This window comes from Ambystoma mexicanum, chromosome 4p (genome assembly GCF_040938575.1).
Source record: "Ambystoma mexicanum isolate Mex_15411 chromosome 4p, UKY_AmexF1_1, whole genome shotgun sequence".
NCBI classification, from domain to species: Eukaryota; Metazoa; Chordata; class Amphibia; order Caudata; family Ambystomatidae; genus Ambystoma; species Ambystoma mexicanum.
This window is the reverse complement of record NC_090927.1, coordinates 994,525,649-994,540,263: the sequence shown is the minus strand read 5'-3', so window position 1 is coordinate 994,540,263 and position 14,615 is coordinate 994,525,649. Positions and strand designations below refer to the sequence as shown.

At 46.6% G+C, this 14,615-nt stretch overlaps 1 protein-coding gene across 2 annotated transcripts in view; it reads left to right on the top strand.

Moving 5' to 3' along the window:
* The window catches only part of CRYBG1 (crystallin beta-gamma domain containing 1), a 1,845,005-nt gene that overhangs the window by 929,304 nt on the left and 901,086 nt on the right, over positions 1-14,615 (top strand). The gene's annotated exons all lie outside the window — the stretch shown is intronic.

Genomic DNA, 14,615 nt, shown 5'->3' with positions numbered 1-14,615 from the left:
TGAACACACTGTGGGGGCAGAACCCAGCGACGGGCCACACCCCCTGTGGCACATGTAATGCCTGCTCAAGTACCAAGAGAACCACCTCCATCAACATAGGGTGGCACTACCCGTGGATCCAGAAAACCCTGACGAATTGCAACAGTAGCAACGTGATTTATATGATCACATGCCCATGCGGCAAACGCTACATAAGCATGACAACACGTCCTATAAAAACACGCCTTGCAGAACATAGATCTTGCATCCGCACTAAGAAGATCACGGCACCTATGGTAGAACACTTCCTAGCTGCTAAACACACCCCGGAAGATTTCACATGGACAATAATTGAAAAATTGCCCATCCCGACAAGAGGTGGGAACCTACAGAACCTACTGTTCAAACGTGAACAACTTTGGATATTCCGGCTCAAAACAGACAAAGACGGATTGAACGAAGCAACCAGCTGGCAAACTCTGGCTACTTTATGAATCAAACTGCCAGTTGGTTAACATTCATTCTGATCGACTGTTGCGGGGAGGGGATTCTGATGCACTCCGACTTGGCGTTCCTGATTGTGTTCGTGATAAGTGCTGTATGTGTGAATGGCTGCCTAGGATGATACATATAGGCATTTGCATCAATAATAATGATGGGAAATTGGGGATTCATTCCACTCACATAACACTTGATGTTGAGTTCCTGGGGACCTGCGGCTTGCGGGGCCTGACCTGGTGATGGCCGCCGCCTCTTCTCTATGGGATGGCCATGCCAGAGTCAGGCATGCGTGATCACGTGACAACGCGCTACCCCATGGCAACATAAATAGTGTACCATTACGGCCCGCGCAGACATAGCCCTCTCGCGCGCGGCTCGTAATACGGACTGAACTCTGCTCAGAGGTAAGCCCCCTGTAGTACACCTGGTTTAGCCACCTCCCTCCCCCTGTTGTCAGACAAGCGGGCCCTAGTGAGCACCCGGGATGTCCTGTATAAATGTTTGCTAAACGTGTAGCGACAACGCCGAGTGCGTGTTGCGCTAGACAGGAGATTTACTCAATTTGGTTAAAACATTTAGTAACGCTTTGTACTGTCACCTTTCCGATCTGAAGTACTCAGATATCAAGTAAGACATTAATTATTGTCCTTTGGCCCCCAGGTATCGGGCCGTCTCACCGTTCATGATTAAGTCACCAGATCACACGGAGCGGGTAAGCCTTTTTCCCCTCTTGACACACCAGTGCAGTGTCTTCTAATAGTTCGAAATGACAGCATGTGATATTTACAGCTGCTTTCCCTCTCTCTCTCCTCCCTCCCTCTTGTTATCCCGACAGGGAGAGGACATCAAGAAATGCAGACAGAGCTGCTTTATGAGACTAACAACAGGCACACACCAAGATGTCATGTATAAGCCCTGATGAATGTAGCCCACTTATTTGCACCACAGAAACCGGTCGGCTAGGAGAACGACTCTAACCTAGTGCAAAAAACTTACCGCACAGTTTTTGTTCGTTCCATTCGGGGTTACCCTGTTATAAGTATCCAGGGACCCTTTCTTTATCTGAAGCGACCTACCTCAAGAGAGACCTTCGCTGAAGAAAATTCTTCACAATTTTAACTAATTTGTATCTGCACCTGCCTACCCAGAGAAAACCTAATAAAATTAATGTTTATCTTCATTTGGGGGGCAGCTAACACATGCCTAAGTCAAGGTGATAGAGCATGTGTCTTTTAGCACACCATAAGTGCAAAAAAAGACTATTCGGAAAGCGCAATTAGGCATATTGGCCTTTCTTTGAAAAACTCTCTACAAATCGATATAACTGTGTTATTATTAGTGTGAAAACGTAATTGGGCAATACACAGTTATATTTCCCTAAAAATAGTCCTCCTTTTGATTTGGTCTAGTTCCCCCCTAATACAGGCCAAACTAGTACCTAGCTAGTGTAGTTGTGCTCTCGAATAGCACCTTGATACAGGCACATGCAGTAATTAACATGACATAGAAGACTCATGGGATATGATTCCCAATATGAATAACATGACACATGGCCCTTTGGGCAAGCTTAAGCAACATAAAACACTCATAGAACATGTAGGACCAAAGGTGTGAATTCGACTCCACAGAGAATGGATTCCAACAAACATATACACTGTAATACTAAGCTGTAGGTTGCACTGCATGCCCCCTTAGTAATGGATTAATCATAGTGTTCTGCCCAAAAGACTTGCTCTTGAAGTCTCTCAAAAAGATAATAATGCAAACATAGCCCCACGTTAACTCACAAGAGCAAACAAAACTCATAAAGCACTTTTCTGTGCACCTGGGCGACTCGCAAGCCGTCCCAGACGCAGAATGATGATGCCTTGAGATGAAGCCCCGTTCAGTGTCAGCACCGGTAGAAGAGCGGAGCTTGAACACAGCGGCAGCTCCTTTCACAGTGTCAGCACCGGGATGAGAGCGGAGCTGAAACGAGACGGCGCGCGTCCTCCTTACACTTCCTGGACTCCGCCGCTCGTTCCACATAGTTCTCCATGTGCTGTTGCTGCCACATACCCTGAATCCTGATTAGAGCGTGCTCGGGACCGCACGAACCTCCGGCATGGCTTTGCCTTATGAAAACAATAAGCCACACCTGCCGTGCGCCGTTGGCCCTTCATAAGCTGTTACTAATTAAGAACAGCAGGCCATACACGCGCATGGCAAGGACTACAAAACGCCAAAAGGCTGCTGGGAAATGTAGTTTTTCCTACGCTCTGTTTAGATTTCGACACCTTTTTCGCCTCCACCACCCCAGATTCCTGACATTCCATCCTCTCCCAGGGCCCTTGCAAGGGATTGGTCTATCAGGATGTTGCCTATGAAATTGTCTGACCAACCTTGGAGCATGTACCTCAGCTGCGGGTTCCCAAGAACAATCTTCTGGTCCATACCCTTTCCACTGAATAAGATACCAAAATTGTCGATTCTTTTTCTTAACATACATAATACTCTGCACTTCATATTCCTCCTGGCCATCTTTCATGATCGCTGGGGGTCTCTTCGTAGTCATACCTGGAGCTGCAGGTTTAAGTAATGAGACATGGAACACTGGGTGTATCCGCAAAGATGTAGGCAAACGCAATTTCATAGCAGTGTCAATATACGTTTGCAAATCACATATGGCCCAATAAATCGAGGTAGAAATTTTCGTGATCCTATTAAAGACAAATTGTGAGTAGCCAACCAAACTCTGTCCCCCACTTTGTATTGAGGACCCTTCTGGTAGTGCTTGTCAGCTTGCCCTTTGTATTGTCTTTTTGCTCTCTCCAGATTTTCTTGTGCCTTCTGTCTAGCCTCAAGAAGCAACTGTTTGCGCTCCTGTAAAACTGGCATATCACCTGTTTCTGGCAATTCTTCTGGTATCTTTTGTTCATGACCATATAAACATTCATTAGGTGCCGTTCCCAGGGAAGTATGGTAAGTATTATTATAAGTGAACTCAGCTAACCATAAAGCCTGCACCCAGGAGGTCCAACCATCACTCAAATAGCCACGTAAATATTGTTCAAGTGTCTGATTCATCCTTTCTGTCTGCCCATCTGTCTGTGGGTGATAACTGGTAGAAAGAGCACAGTTTATTCCCAATATTCGACAAAAAGCACCCAAAATCTGGAGGTAAATTGCGAGCCTCTATCTGAGACAATACTTTTTGGCAACCCATGTAACCGAACCACATGTTGTAGAAATAACTCAGCCAGTTTACCTGCCCCGGGTATGCACAAGGAATGAAATGAGCTTGTTTTGACAGATAATCTACCACTACTCATATGGTATCATATTGCTTATCAGGTGGCAGATCAGTAATAAAGTCCATAGAAATGTGTGTCCATCGTTGCTCAGGAGTACATAATGGCTGCAGTAGACCCTTTTTTCTAACATGTTCTGCTTTGTTCCGGGCACAATTGTTACATAATGCCACATAGTTTTCCATGTCTTGTTTCAAGGAGGGCCACCAAAAGTATTTTTCCAACATGGCCTGCATTTTTCTCAACCCTGCATGTCCTGCCAAAGGAGACTGATGACACCAAAATAAAGCCTTGTGTTGGTAAATATAACCGGCTCAGATGATGGGCTAACCCCTCTCGTATACTCCGTGCCAGATGACTGTTCCGCCACTGTACCAACTGTCGTGATGTTAAGGCCTTTTTTACTAAGTCTGTGATTTGTGTGGTCATGGCCAAAAACAATTTTATCTGGTGAGATAATAGTTTTAACTTCACTTACTGGATGTTCCAAATTTTGTTGTCTAGAAAGTGCATCTGCCTTCCCATTTTTGCTACCCGGTCAAAAAGTAACCACAAAATCAAATTCATTAAAGAATTGAGACCATCGCAATTGTCTGGGACTAAGGGTTTGAGCTGTCTTGAAATATTGTAAATTTTTGTGGTCCGTTACCACCACCACCTGATGTCTAGCACCCAATAAGTAGTGTCACCACTCAAGGAACGCTGCTCGAATCGCCAACAATTCTTTATCAGTTATAGAATAATTTTGCTCACACCCTGACAACTTTCTGGAGTAAAATGCTACCGGGTGGCATATTTCTTTTTCATCTTTCTGGGACAGAATAGCGCCCATCGCCACATTACTGGCATCTGTTTCAACTTAAAATACTCCATCAGTGTTAGGATGTTGTAACACCGGAGCAGAAGTGAAAGCTATTTTCAACACTTCTGAAAGGCGTTTTCCGCTTCATCACTCCAAGTGAATTTCACTACCTTTTTTAACAGATGTGTGATGGGGGTAACAATGTTGGAGAAAATACTGATAAATCTCCTATAAAAGTTGGCAAATCCTAGAAAAGATTGTATATCTTTGATGCATTGTGGCGACGGCCAGTCTCTAACTGCCTGTACTTTCTTAGGGTCCATCACAATGCCTGTATTAGTCAGAATAAATCCCAAAATTTCCACTTGTGTTATATGAAAAGCACATTTCTCCACTTTGACACATAATTGACAATCCTGTAACCTTTGCAATACTGTTTTTACATGTTGCACATGCTGCTCCGGAGACTGAGTAAATCAGGATATCATCAATATAAACAATAACAAAAACATCAATGTATTTCTGTAAAACCTCTTGCATAAAGAACTGAAAAGCAGCAGGAGCATTACATAAACCAAAAGGCATTACAAGGTATTCAAACAAACCAAACTTAGTTCTGAAAGCCGTCTTCCACTCATTGTCATGATGCCTACCCCCGGAGCATCAGGCCAGGCCCAGCACCCCCGGAAGCAGGCATCATGCCCTCGGATAAAAGCCCAGCAGCCCCTTATAGGGACTCTTTGGACTCAGTCCTGGCGCCTTTGGCGCCGAGCTCATGTTGGACATCAGTCCTGGCGCCATAGGCGCCAGGCTCATAAAGGGAGGTGTTTTGTGCACTTACCTGATGCAGACCATGCTGCACGCTTCAGGCCTCCCTGAGACCTGAAAGGGACTATTTTTTCATAGGGACTATTTTTTCACTCGGGCGTGGCCAGGGAAGGATACATACCTAGTTGGGGAAGGATACATACCTGGGACTTCTTTGGGGGCTATTTAAGCCACCCCCAGACAGCAGCTCATGCTTCGCGTTGTTCTGCTTCCTGCAGCTTAACGCTCACCGTGTCTGCTCCTGCTCCTGGACTACAGCCACGCCCGTCTTGAACCTGGAAGACCTGCAAGGAAGGAAGAGAAGAGAAAGGTGAAAACCAAGGATTATTTCAAGCTTCTTACCTGCATCCGGAATCTTCTCGCCAGCATCCCTGAAGGAAGACTTCAATTTAAAAGCATCGCGTTGCTCGCTGCAGCGCCACGCTTCACTCACCTGTCCTGTCCTCGAGACATCTCCCGGCTCCATCGCGGCTGTCCGCATCGGACGCCACATCTCTGCACCTAGGGGAGAGAGGAAGAAACAAAAGGTGAGCAGAAGGACACACAGAAGGAAAGCCTGATTAACAGCCATAATACTTACTGGCTTTTCTTCCACATTTCGGGTCGGCGCCGCCCCGTTGGCAGGTACCGTACCCCGGCCCCTATGGGGAAAGGACTAGATACATTTCAGAGGAATGATAAGGACATCTAGATGGATCGCCCTCATTACTACTCACCTCGGCAGGTTAACCCCTCGACGCATCGCCTTCATTCTGCACCTGAAATAAAGCACAGATCACAGGTGAATAAGACAACATAAAGGGGGCCTCACTTGAACTTTGAACTTTCATACTTGCGGCGCATCGCTCAGGAAAGTCAAGTGGATTTTGCCAGCGTCATTCTGAAAACCAGTGAAGTAACTGGACGAACGCGCGCCCCTGCACCAGAAGCAGGATGGAGAGTTCAACCTTCCAAACGGTTAGGTGAGCTTAAACCGGGTTTGGAGGAATAGAGAGGAACGGAGGGGAGAAGGGGGAGCTAGCACACCATTCTGCAGACTGTTAATCCCCTTTCTCATCTGCAGAAGGATATTCCTACGGGCCAAGGAAGCACGATTTGGAGGTCCTGTCCAATCGGTGTTCCGGGTCCTGCGCATCACGCTAGAAGAGGCCGCAGTAATCCAGACTAGATCAGCGCCCCCGTGGGAACCAGGTGGGCGTTACACTCATCCCCCTCCTTAACCCGTATTAAATGATAAGCTCCTCTCAAATCCAACTTGGTGTAAATCTTAGCAGACCTCACTTGGTCCAACAAAACTGAAATCAGTGGCAATGGAAATCTATTCTTGATAGTTACCTTATTTAAGGCCCTATAGTCAATGCAAGTACGTAAAGTACCTTCTTTCTTGGGGACAGAAAATAAAGGTGAGGAGACCGGGGATGTGGAATGCCTAATAAAACCCTTAGTCAACATTTCATCCAAGTATTCTCGCAAATACTGATTTTCCTTTTCTGTCAGGGCATAAATTCTGCTGCAAGGTAATTTTACTCCATCCTCCAAATCTATTACACAAGCGTAAGGTCTATGTGGAGGTAATTGCTCTGCCAGTCTTTTGTCAAACACATCACTAAACTCTTTGTATTGTGCAGGAATTCCCTCCGCCACTGCCCCCACAATTAGACCCCTTCTCCACTAACCATGTCACTGGTCCTGTTTCCGGAGAGATATGCTCTTGACATTGCTTTTCCTCAAACCACACTGTCTGCTTTCCCCAATCAATTCTGGGATTATGCAGCACCAACCAGGGCATCCCCAAAATTAATCCAAATTGAGGTGCTGCTATTAGGTCAAAAGTGATTTCCTCCCTATGCCCATGACCACAAATCATTTCCAATTTTGCTGACTGCTTTTTTATAGGGCCCGATATCAAAGGAGACCCATCCACTGACTGCACTCCTTCCGCCTTGATCTTGTCACACAAAGGCAATCCTAACTGTTCCGCCAGAGTAATATCTACGAAATTACCAGTAGCCCCTGAATCCACCATTGCCAAAACCTCCTGCTTTGTCAGGGCAAAACATAACGTCACCAAAATATATAAGTCAGAAGTCATACCCCCCACTGTGTTTGCCACCCATCTGGGGAACTGGATCTCCCTCGGGCCTGTCACCTGTGTTCCCCTTAAGGCCGGCCCATCTCTTTTCCCACTTCGTTTGTGTTTCTCTCACTGCCTCCACTTTTCTGCGGAGTATTAGGACATGTACGTATAAAATGTCCTGCTTGCCCACAATAGAGACACAGTTTATTCACCTTACGTTGTTCCTTCTCCGCAGCTGACAAAGGTCCTCTTACACTACCAATTTGCATTGGTTCCACTTCACTTGTCTTTCCTCCTCTGCTTCTGTCTAAGCGCACAAAAGGCCCCATTTCAGGTCTCTTTTCATCTCCTTTCCTTTCATTCATGCGATGATCCAATTTAAGAGCTAAATCAATCATAGCCGTGCAAGTGGTTGGTTGTGGCTCCACTTGAGCAATGGCATCCTTCAGTTCCTCACGTAAGCCCTGGTAGAATAACACTGTCTGTTTCGCCACTGGCCAATCGGTCTCAATTACCAACCTGTTAAACTGGGTAACATATGTGACTAAATCCCGACCACCCTGTCTTAATCCCAACAGCTCCTTATCTTGAGCTAATGACACCTCTCTGCGATCAAATAACCTGCCAAATTCTCCTAGAAAGCCATGCCAATTGTATAATAAGGGATCATCTTTCTGAACCAACGGCATTGCCCATGCAGCTGCATCCCCTGTTAGATATGAAATGACAAATGCCGTCCTAGCCTGAATGGATTCAAACGTAGTAGGTTTACACAAAAAATGAAGACGACATTGGGTCAGGAATGTCATGTACTTCCTAGGATCACCAGAAAAGCGCTCTGGCGCTGCCAATGGTACACTACTGGAGGGTTGGACAATAATCGTGGGATTTCGACTCTGGGAACCTCTTGCCACATTAGCTCCTTCCAACGTTGTTCGCCGAGCTACCAAACCCTGTACCTGGGCCTTTAGCGTATCCGATTACTGTTTTGCTTGTACTAGCTCTATCTGAATATCCTGAAGCGCCTTAAGCACTTCTGCCAAGGCCGGAGCGGTCGCCTCCATTTGGCTCGGGTGGTTATAAGTATCCCAATTTGGGGGTGGCTTATTATGTCAACAACACCATAGGGGAAGAAGTGTTGACACACTCCCCCGAACCACAGAAGCCAAATGAAGTGAACCCTCCACCCGTGGTTAGCACAGATACCTGATATTCCAAAACACAGGATACCACGTGGCAGCCAATGGGGGGAAGAGGGTTAGGGAGAGGTTGTGGACGGGGAGGGGAAGTTTATGAAAACCGGATAGAGGGTTAGGAAACACCTAAAATGGATAGGATAGGGGAAAGAACAGGGAAAAAACCTACACTGTCTAATGCGTAGATAATCTACCATGAAACATAACACACACATAGATCTCAACATATGACCCCCCCCTTAATACAGGCCAAACTAGTACCTATCTAGTGTAGTTGTGCTCTCGAATAGCACCTTGATACAGGCAAATGCAGTAATTAACAGGACATAGAAGACATATATATGCAAGCACCAATGAAACAAACTCATGGGATATGATTCCCAATATGAATAACATGACACATGGCCCTTTGGGCAAGCGTAAGCAACATAAAACACTCATAGAACATGTAGGACCAAAGGTGTGAATTCGACTCCACAGAGAATGGATTCCAACAAACATATACACTGTAATACTAAGCTGTAGGTTGCACTGCATGCCCCCTTAGTAATGGATTAATCATAGTGTTCTGCCCAAAAGACATGCTATTGAAGTCTCTCAAAAAGATAATAATGCAAACATAGCCCCATGTTAACTCACAAGAGCAAACAAAACTCATAAAGCACTTATCTGTGCGCCTGGGCGAACTTGCAAGCCGCCCCAGACGGAGAATGATGATGCCTTGAGATGAAGCCCCGTTCAGTGTCAGCACCGGTAGAGGAGCGGAGCTTGAACGAGGCGGCAGCTCCTTTCACAGTGTCAGCACCGGGATGAGAGCAGAGCTGAAACGAGACGGCGCGCGTCCTCCTTACACTTCCTGGACTCCGCCGCTCGTTCCACATAGTTCTCTGTGTGCTGCTGCCGCCACATACCCTGAATCGTGATTAGAGCGTGCTCGAGACCGCACGAACCTCCGGCATGGCTTCGCCTCATGAAAACAATAAGCCACACCTGCCGTGCGCCTTTGGCCCTTGATAAGCTGTTACTAATTAGGAACAGCTGGCCATACGCGCGCACGGCAAGGACTACAAAACATTAAAGGGCTGCTGGGAAATGTAGTTTTTCCTACGCTCTGTTTAGATTTAGACACCTTTTTCTCCTCCACCACCCCAGATTCCTGACAGTGTCATGGTTAGAGGCATATATATTCACCCACACACTCCCCCCCCCCCCCATTTAGAAAGCCTGCCATTATTAGAAATCTACCCCCGTATATCTCAATATTTTATAAACACAAGCCTAATGAGCTGTGGATAAGGTCATTACCCAACGTGATTATGAAACAAGTGATGATTACCCTTTCGTGCCAGACCATTGATTTCCAAATAGTTTGTCTTTCCCTTGTCTGGTGCATCTTCTGCAAAATGGTAACAGGTATTGTATTTTCATCTATGCTATGCTCTTGAGTGCCTTAATCATTGTTTAAACCACCAACATTCCAGATCAGTCCTGTTAGTTGGTTTTTTGTCATCAATAGTTTATGCGGGTTCATTGATATCACACATCGTTTATGATATTTAACTGACCTAGTCAATGCATTACATTTCTGATGGTTGAACAAACAGTGATGGAGAATGAGTGTGACTCAACCAGAGCATATGAACGGTATAGCGAGAGTATAAACCATTTCATGAATGGCCTCCTTCCATCTCCTCCCTCACCGACATCACCCTAGCTGGGAGTGGATTATCACCCAAAACTCAAACAATGTATACTTTAATAAATATTGCGAGCTTCTCTACAGGGGTACCTCAGGCCATCGCTCTCCTAGCTCTACACTCATCAGCATTTGATCTTTTTGTTTTAATAGAGGACCCTTGTCATCGTCATATAGATATGAATACTAAGCATAGCCACATGGATGGGCATGACTTGGGTAGTTTGTTGCGGGTGTTTGCAGTATTCGCTTCAGTGTATGCAGAGGCCTCTTCTGCAGTGTTAAAGTGGTGTGATTTGTCACTGTGAATTATCTTCCGTCTTGATGCAAATAGCATCTTGTACTTTACAGTATTTTGCCACAAACTATGCTTGACCCCATCTCTTGTAGGAAGCCTTTAATTTTTATCAGAAGTATTCAGAGGTCTGAATCAGGCTGACCTTGCGGTTTCATTGCCAGAGTGCTCTCCACTCTATTATTACTATAGTGAAAGGTGTCAAGTTTAGACTGTTTTCTCTTTTTTGTATGTGGCATAACAGGCAGCTCTTCCAACCCAGCATACCGCCACCTCTCTGTATGCATCCCCACACACTGGTTAATTTATTACAGGATAGTGATGTGGATAGCTATTGTTGTGGATCAACAATCCAACCTGGTCTAGGCTAGGTTAATTGGATTCCAGCTAGCAATAACCCAATTTTGATTTTGTGACTTGTGTTGCTTTCTCAGCAGGGAGTTCTATTGGGCATCCACTCATGTCTGCTGGTATTGTTCTCTGCACTCCTGGCTGCCAATTATAAATATGGTGGTTAACACTTGCTAACACAGCTTCCTTGCAGCAGAGCACATCCATCTCTAGACTCCTCCAGGCAGGCGTGCCAGACTCTCAGCAAATCGGGCAGAGGCTCACAGGTCATGATGTATACTCTCTTCAGGGTCTATGTAGTGTCTTTACTCTCCTAATGCTTTAGGCAGTATCTCAGTAACTTGGAAAGTGTCAATTGGTGGAAAATGCATGCTCAAACCAAAGTTGCCATATTGGTCCTGGACCGGGTTTCTCCTTGGTCCTTTGTTGTGCATTTCCAGGGTTCCTGAAACCTGGCTTTGCAGGTTTCTAGAGGTTCCTGAAACCCTTCTCTGTCTCAGGGTTTAGTGTTTCCTGTACCTTTCTTTTAAAGGTCACTAGGCACGTCCGTCTCTGGCCTGCAGCTTTGATTGGGCCTCCTCAAGGAAAGCGATGTAAGGTCAGAGTTTCTGTGTCATAGGTTCTCCCAGCTTTTCCTCATCTATTGCAGTTTTTAGCAAAGCTGGCCCTCTAGTGTTAGGTGGAGCCACAGAGGAAGGTCTTCATGCTTCTCTATAGCCAGAGTCTCCTGGATCTGCATACTCCTTCCTCCCAGGGTCCTGTCTAGGTCCCCTCATTTGCCACTTTCAACCTCACGTATGCTCCCTGACATGCCTCTATCTAAATCTGCCTGCCTCTACTCTCCGCCCTCTGCAACTCATCCAGAACAGGACTGCGAGACTTGTACTTGGCTTCAAGCGCAGGGACCGTATCTCTCCAGGACTGAAATCACTACACTGGCTCCCAGTGGCTGCGAGGATTAAGTTCAAAACCCTCTGCATTGTCCACAAGGCCTTCTGGGGCCTTGGGCCAAAATACCTTCAACTCTCTCTTCCTAAATATATCCCTTCTCGAGCTCTTCGCTCATCCGCCTCCAACTCCCTCAGGGTCAGCCGCTTCTCCAAGCAACGAGTTGGGGGTAGATCTCTCTCCGCAGCAGGGGCCTCCCTCTGGAACAGCCTTCCTGCCTCCCTGAAACTTGAGGAGAACCATCTCCAGTTCCGGAAGCACCTCAAAACCTTCCTCTTTGCCTCTGCTTTCACTCCCCCTCACCCCTGCTAATATTACAGAAACTGCACTGAATCTGCAACTGGGCCACTCACCGATCTCGGTCCTTGGCCCAGCCACTCTCCCCTGCACTGCCTCTCTGGCAACCCCTGCACTGCGGGACTGTCTCTGTATCCCTACAGCCCCTCCTCCCAGCACTTGTCTGCACTTACCTTGAACTTGCCACCAGCTGGCCCTTATTATTTATCCTGTATTCTACTAACCCTGAACTGCACTTTCCCCTCTCCCCCTTGGACTTTTCCCTACCCCTCTACCCTTGCACTTGCGCGATCTGAATGACACCTGGCCTAGTAGGATCGTTGTCTGTCTCCCCTCCCCCCCCGCCTTGTCGTGTCTTGAAACACTTGTGTATAGGCACATTACAAATGCCATATCATATCATATGTGTACATTCCTACTTTTGCCACTAATACCTGCTTATGGCCGCACTGGCCAGCTGTAATCTTCTCAGTCTCATTCTCTCTGGTTTCTCGGTATCAAGTCCACCTTATATAATTCAATTTCCTCCTTGTTCTCCCCAAACGCCACCAGATGTTCTCTACTTTCCTCCCTACTTCCTCCAGCCACTTCTGAATGTTCTCCTACCTCCTCCTTACCTTCTTTATTCATCTGTCTTCCCTCATTCATCACCAGCCCTCTCGCAAGATTCGTTGCCAACTTCTGTAAAATTGTCCACCCTCTGCCTCTACCGCCTCATGATGATCTCCAACCTCCTCCTGGTTCTCTCCACAACACCTACGTTTGATAATCTTAAATTTTCTCCTGCTTTTCTCCACCAACTCCTTTACTAACTTCTTCTTTGCAATCTTCAGCCACCTTCAGATTTTCTCCACCAACCTCCACAATATAATATACTGCTGTTTCCCAACCTCCTCCTTGCACTCTTTCACCTTCAGCTATTCTCCATAAACCTCCTTCTCTCTGTCGACAACCTCCTCCAAACTATCCCCATCCATCTTCTTACACTCGTCAACCACCTCCTTTTCCCCCTGTGGTCTCACCTCATCTCCTTCAAGCCTCCTTTGTGTACTCTCCATGCTCGCCATCTGCTCCAAACTCCTCTCTCCACAGCCCTCTCCAAACTGCCACATTCAGAGACCCAGCTTTAAGGCCTTTACAGGGCTTTATGCTGAAAGGGGAGTATGGTCTGTTAGTTGGGATGGGGATTAGCTGCCATCCTCCGCACAAGGGGATAACTTGAATTATGTGGGATTTGGGGATGGCTCATCGCCTGCTACTCCCTCAGCCCCAACTTCCAATGCCATTTTGGGGTAAAGGAACTTGGGTGTCTTTATTCAGGCATCAGGTGTAGGGATTGGCTGCTGGGACACCCTCCACTCCCCCTTTGTGGATAGCTTGCAGTCCTGATGGGGCATTTGGGCTTGGGTAGTCCCTGTTCTTCAGTGATCCTCTCTCTGGTTCTCCTGCACTGAACTTGCCTTTGGGGGAGAACTGAACTGCTTTTGCCATCTTTAAACTGTATGAGAGTGGAGGCATTGTGCAATGGCTGTCTGACTGCTTGTCGAGTTTGCCGTCCTAATTCAGGTCCTCTTTCCCTCTGTAGATTTATAGGAGGTTCCTGCACCTGTGTGAGAGGAGCCGAGCATGTAGGCGTGTTGGTTCTGCGGAATACCGTTTCTTGCTTCCCTTAAGAGGGCGGAAATATCTGTGGTGGCAATGTGAGGAGGCCCTGCCTTCTGCGTTTGGTTTGGTGGAGAAGCCAGGGGATCCTCCTAATGTTCTCTGAAGCCCCCCTAGTGGCCCCACCATCCACTAACCAGGTCAACCCGGGGGAGGGGCCTTTATGCCTCATATCCTCACTCAAAGGTTCTGATTCTCCTTGGAGAAATCAGTCCAGATCTTCTTTGATGGAGTCAATGAGATGTTTTACAGGGAAAGGCAGAGGGGTCACCTTCCTGGAGGCCATTCTAACAGTGACATCATGACTGATACCACCTCGTCATAATGGGGGCTACCCTGCACGATTTCTAGGTACACAACCTTTGGTTTTCTTGGGACCACATCAACATCCTAGAAGCGTGGCCAATCCACTTAGCGCTCAGGCTTTTCTTTCCAGAATCAAGAACAAAGTAATGCAGAGCTTGACAGAAAATGCCACTTCCATGTTCTTTGTAACCAAGCACGTTGAGCCCAGATCTTCTCCTCCTTGCTTTCTTGGCATTGGAAATGCTGGAATGATTCATAATTCCATGCATCTATTTGCTTGCCATTTAGCTCCCAGGTGCATTGAACAACAAAGCAGACTTTGTAAACGGTCTTTCCTCTTTAAAGCATGAAGTGCAACTCCAACTGGAGGTATTATCATTATTTCAC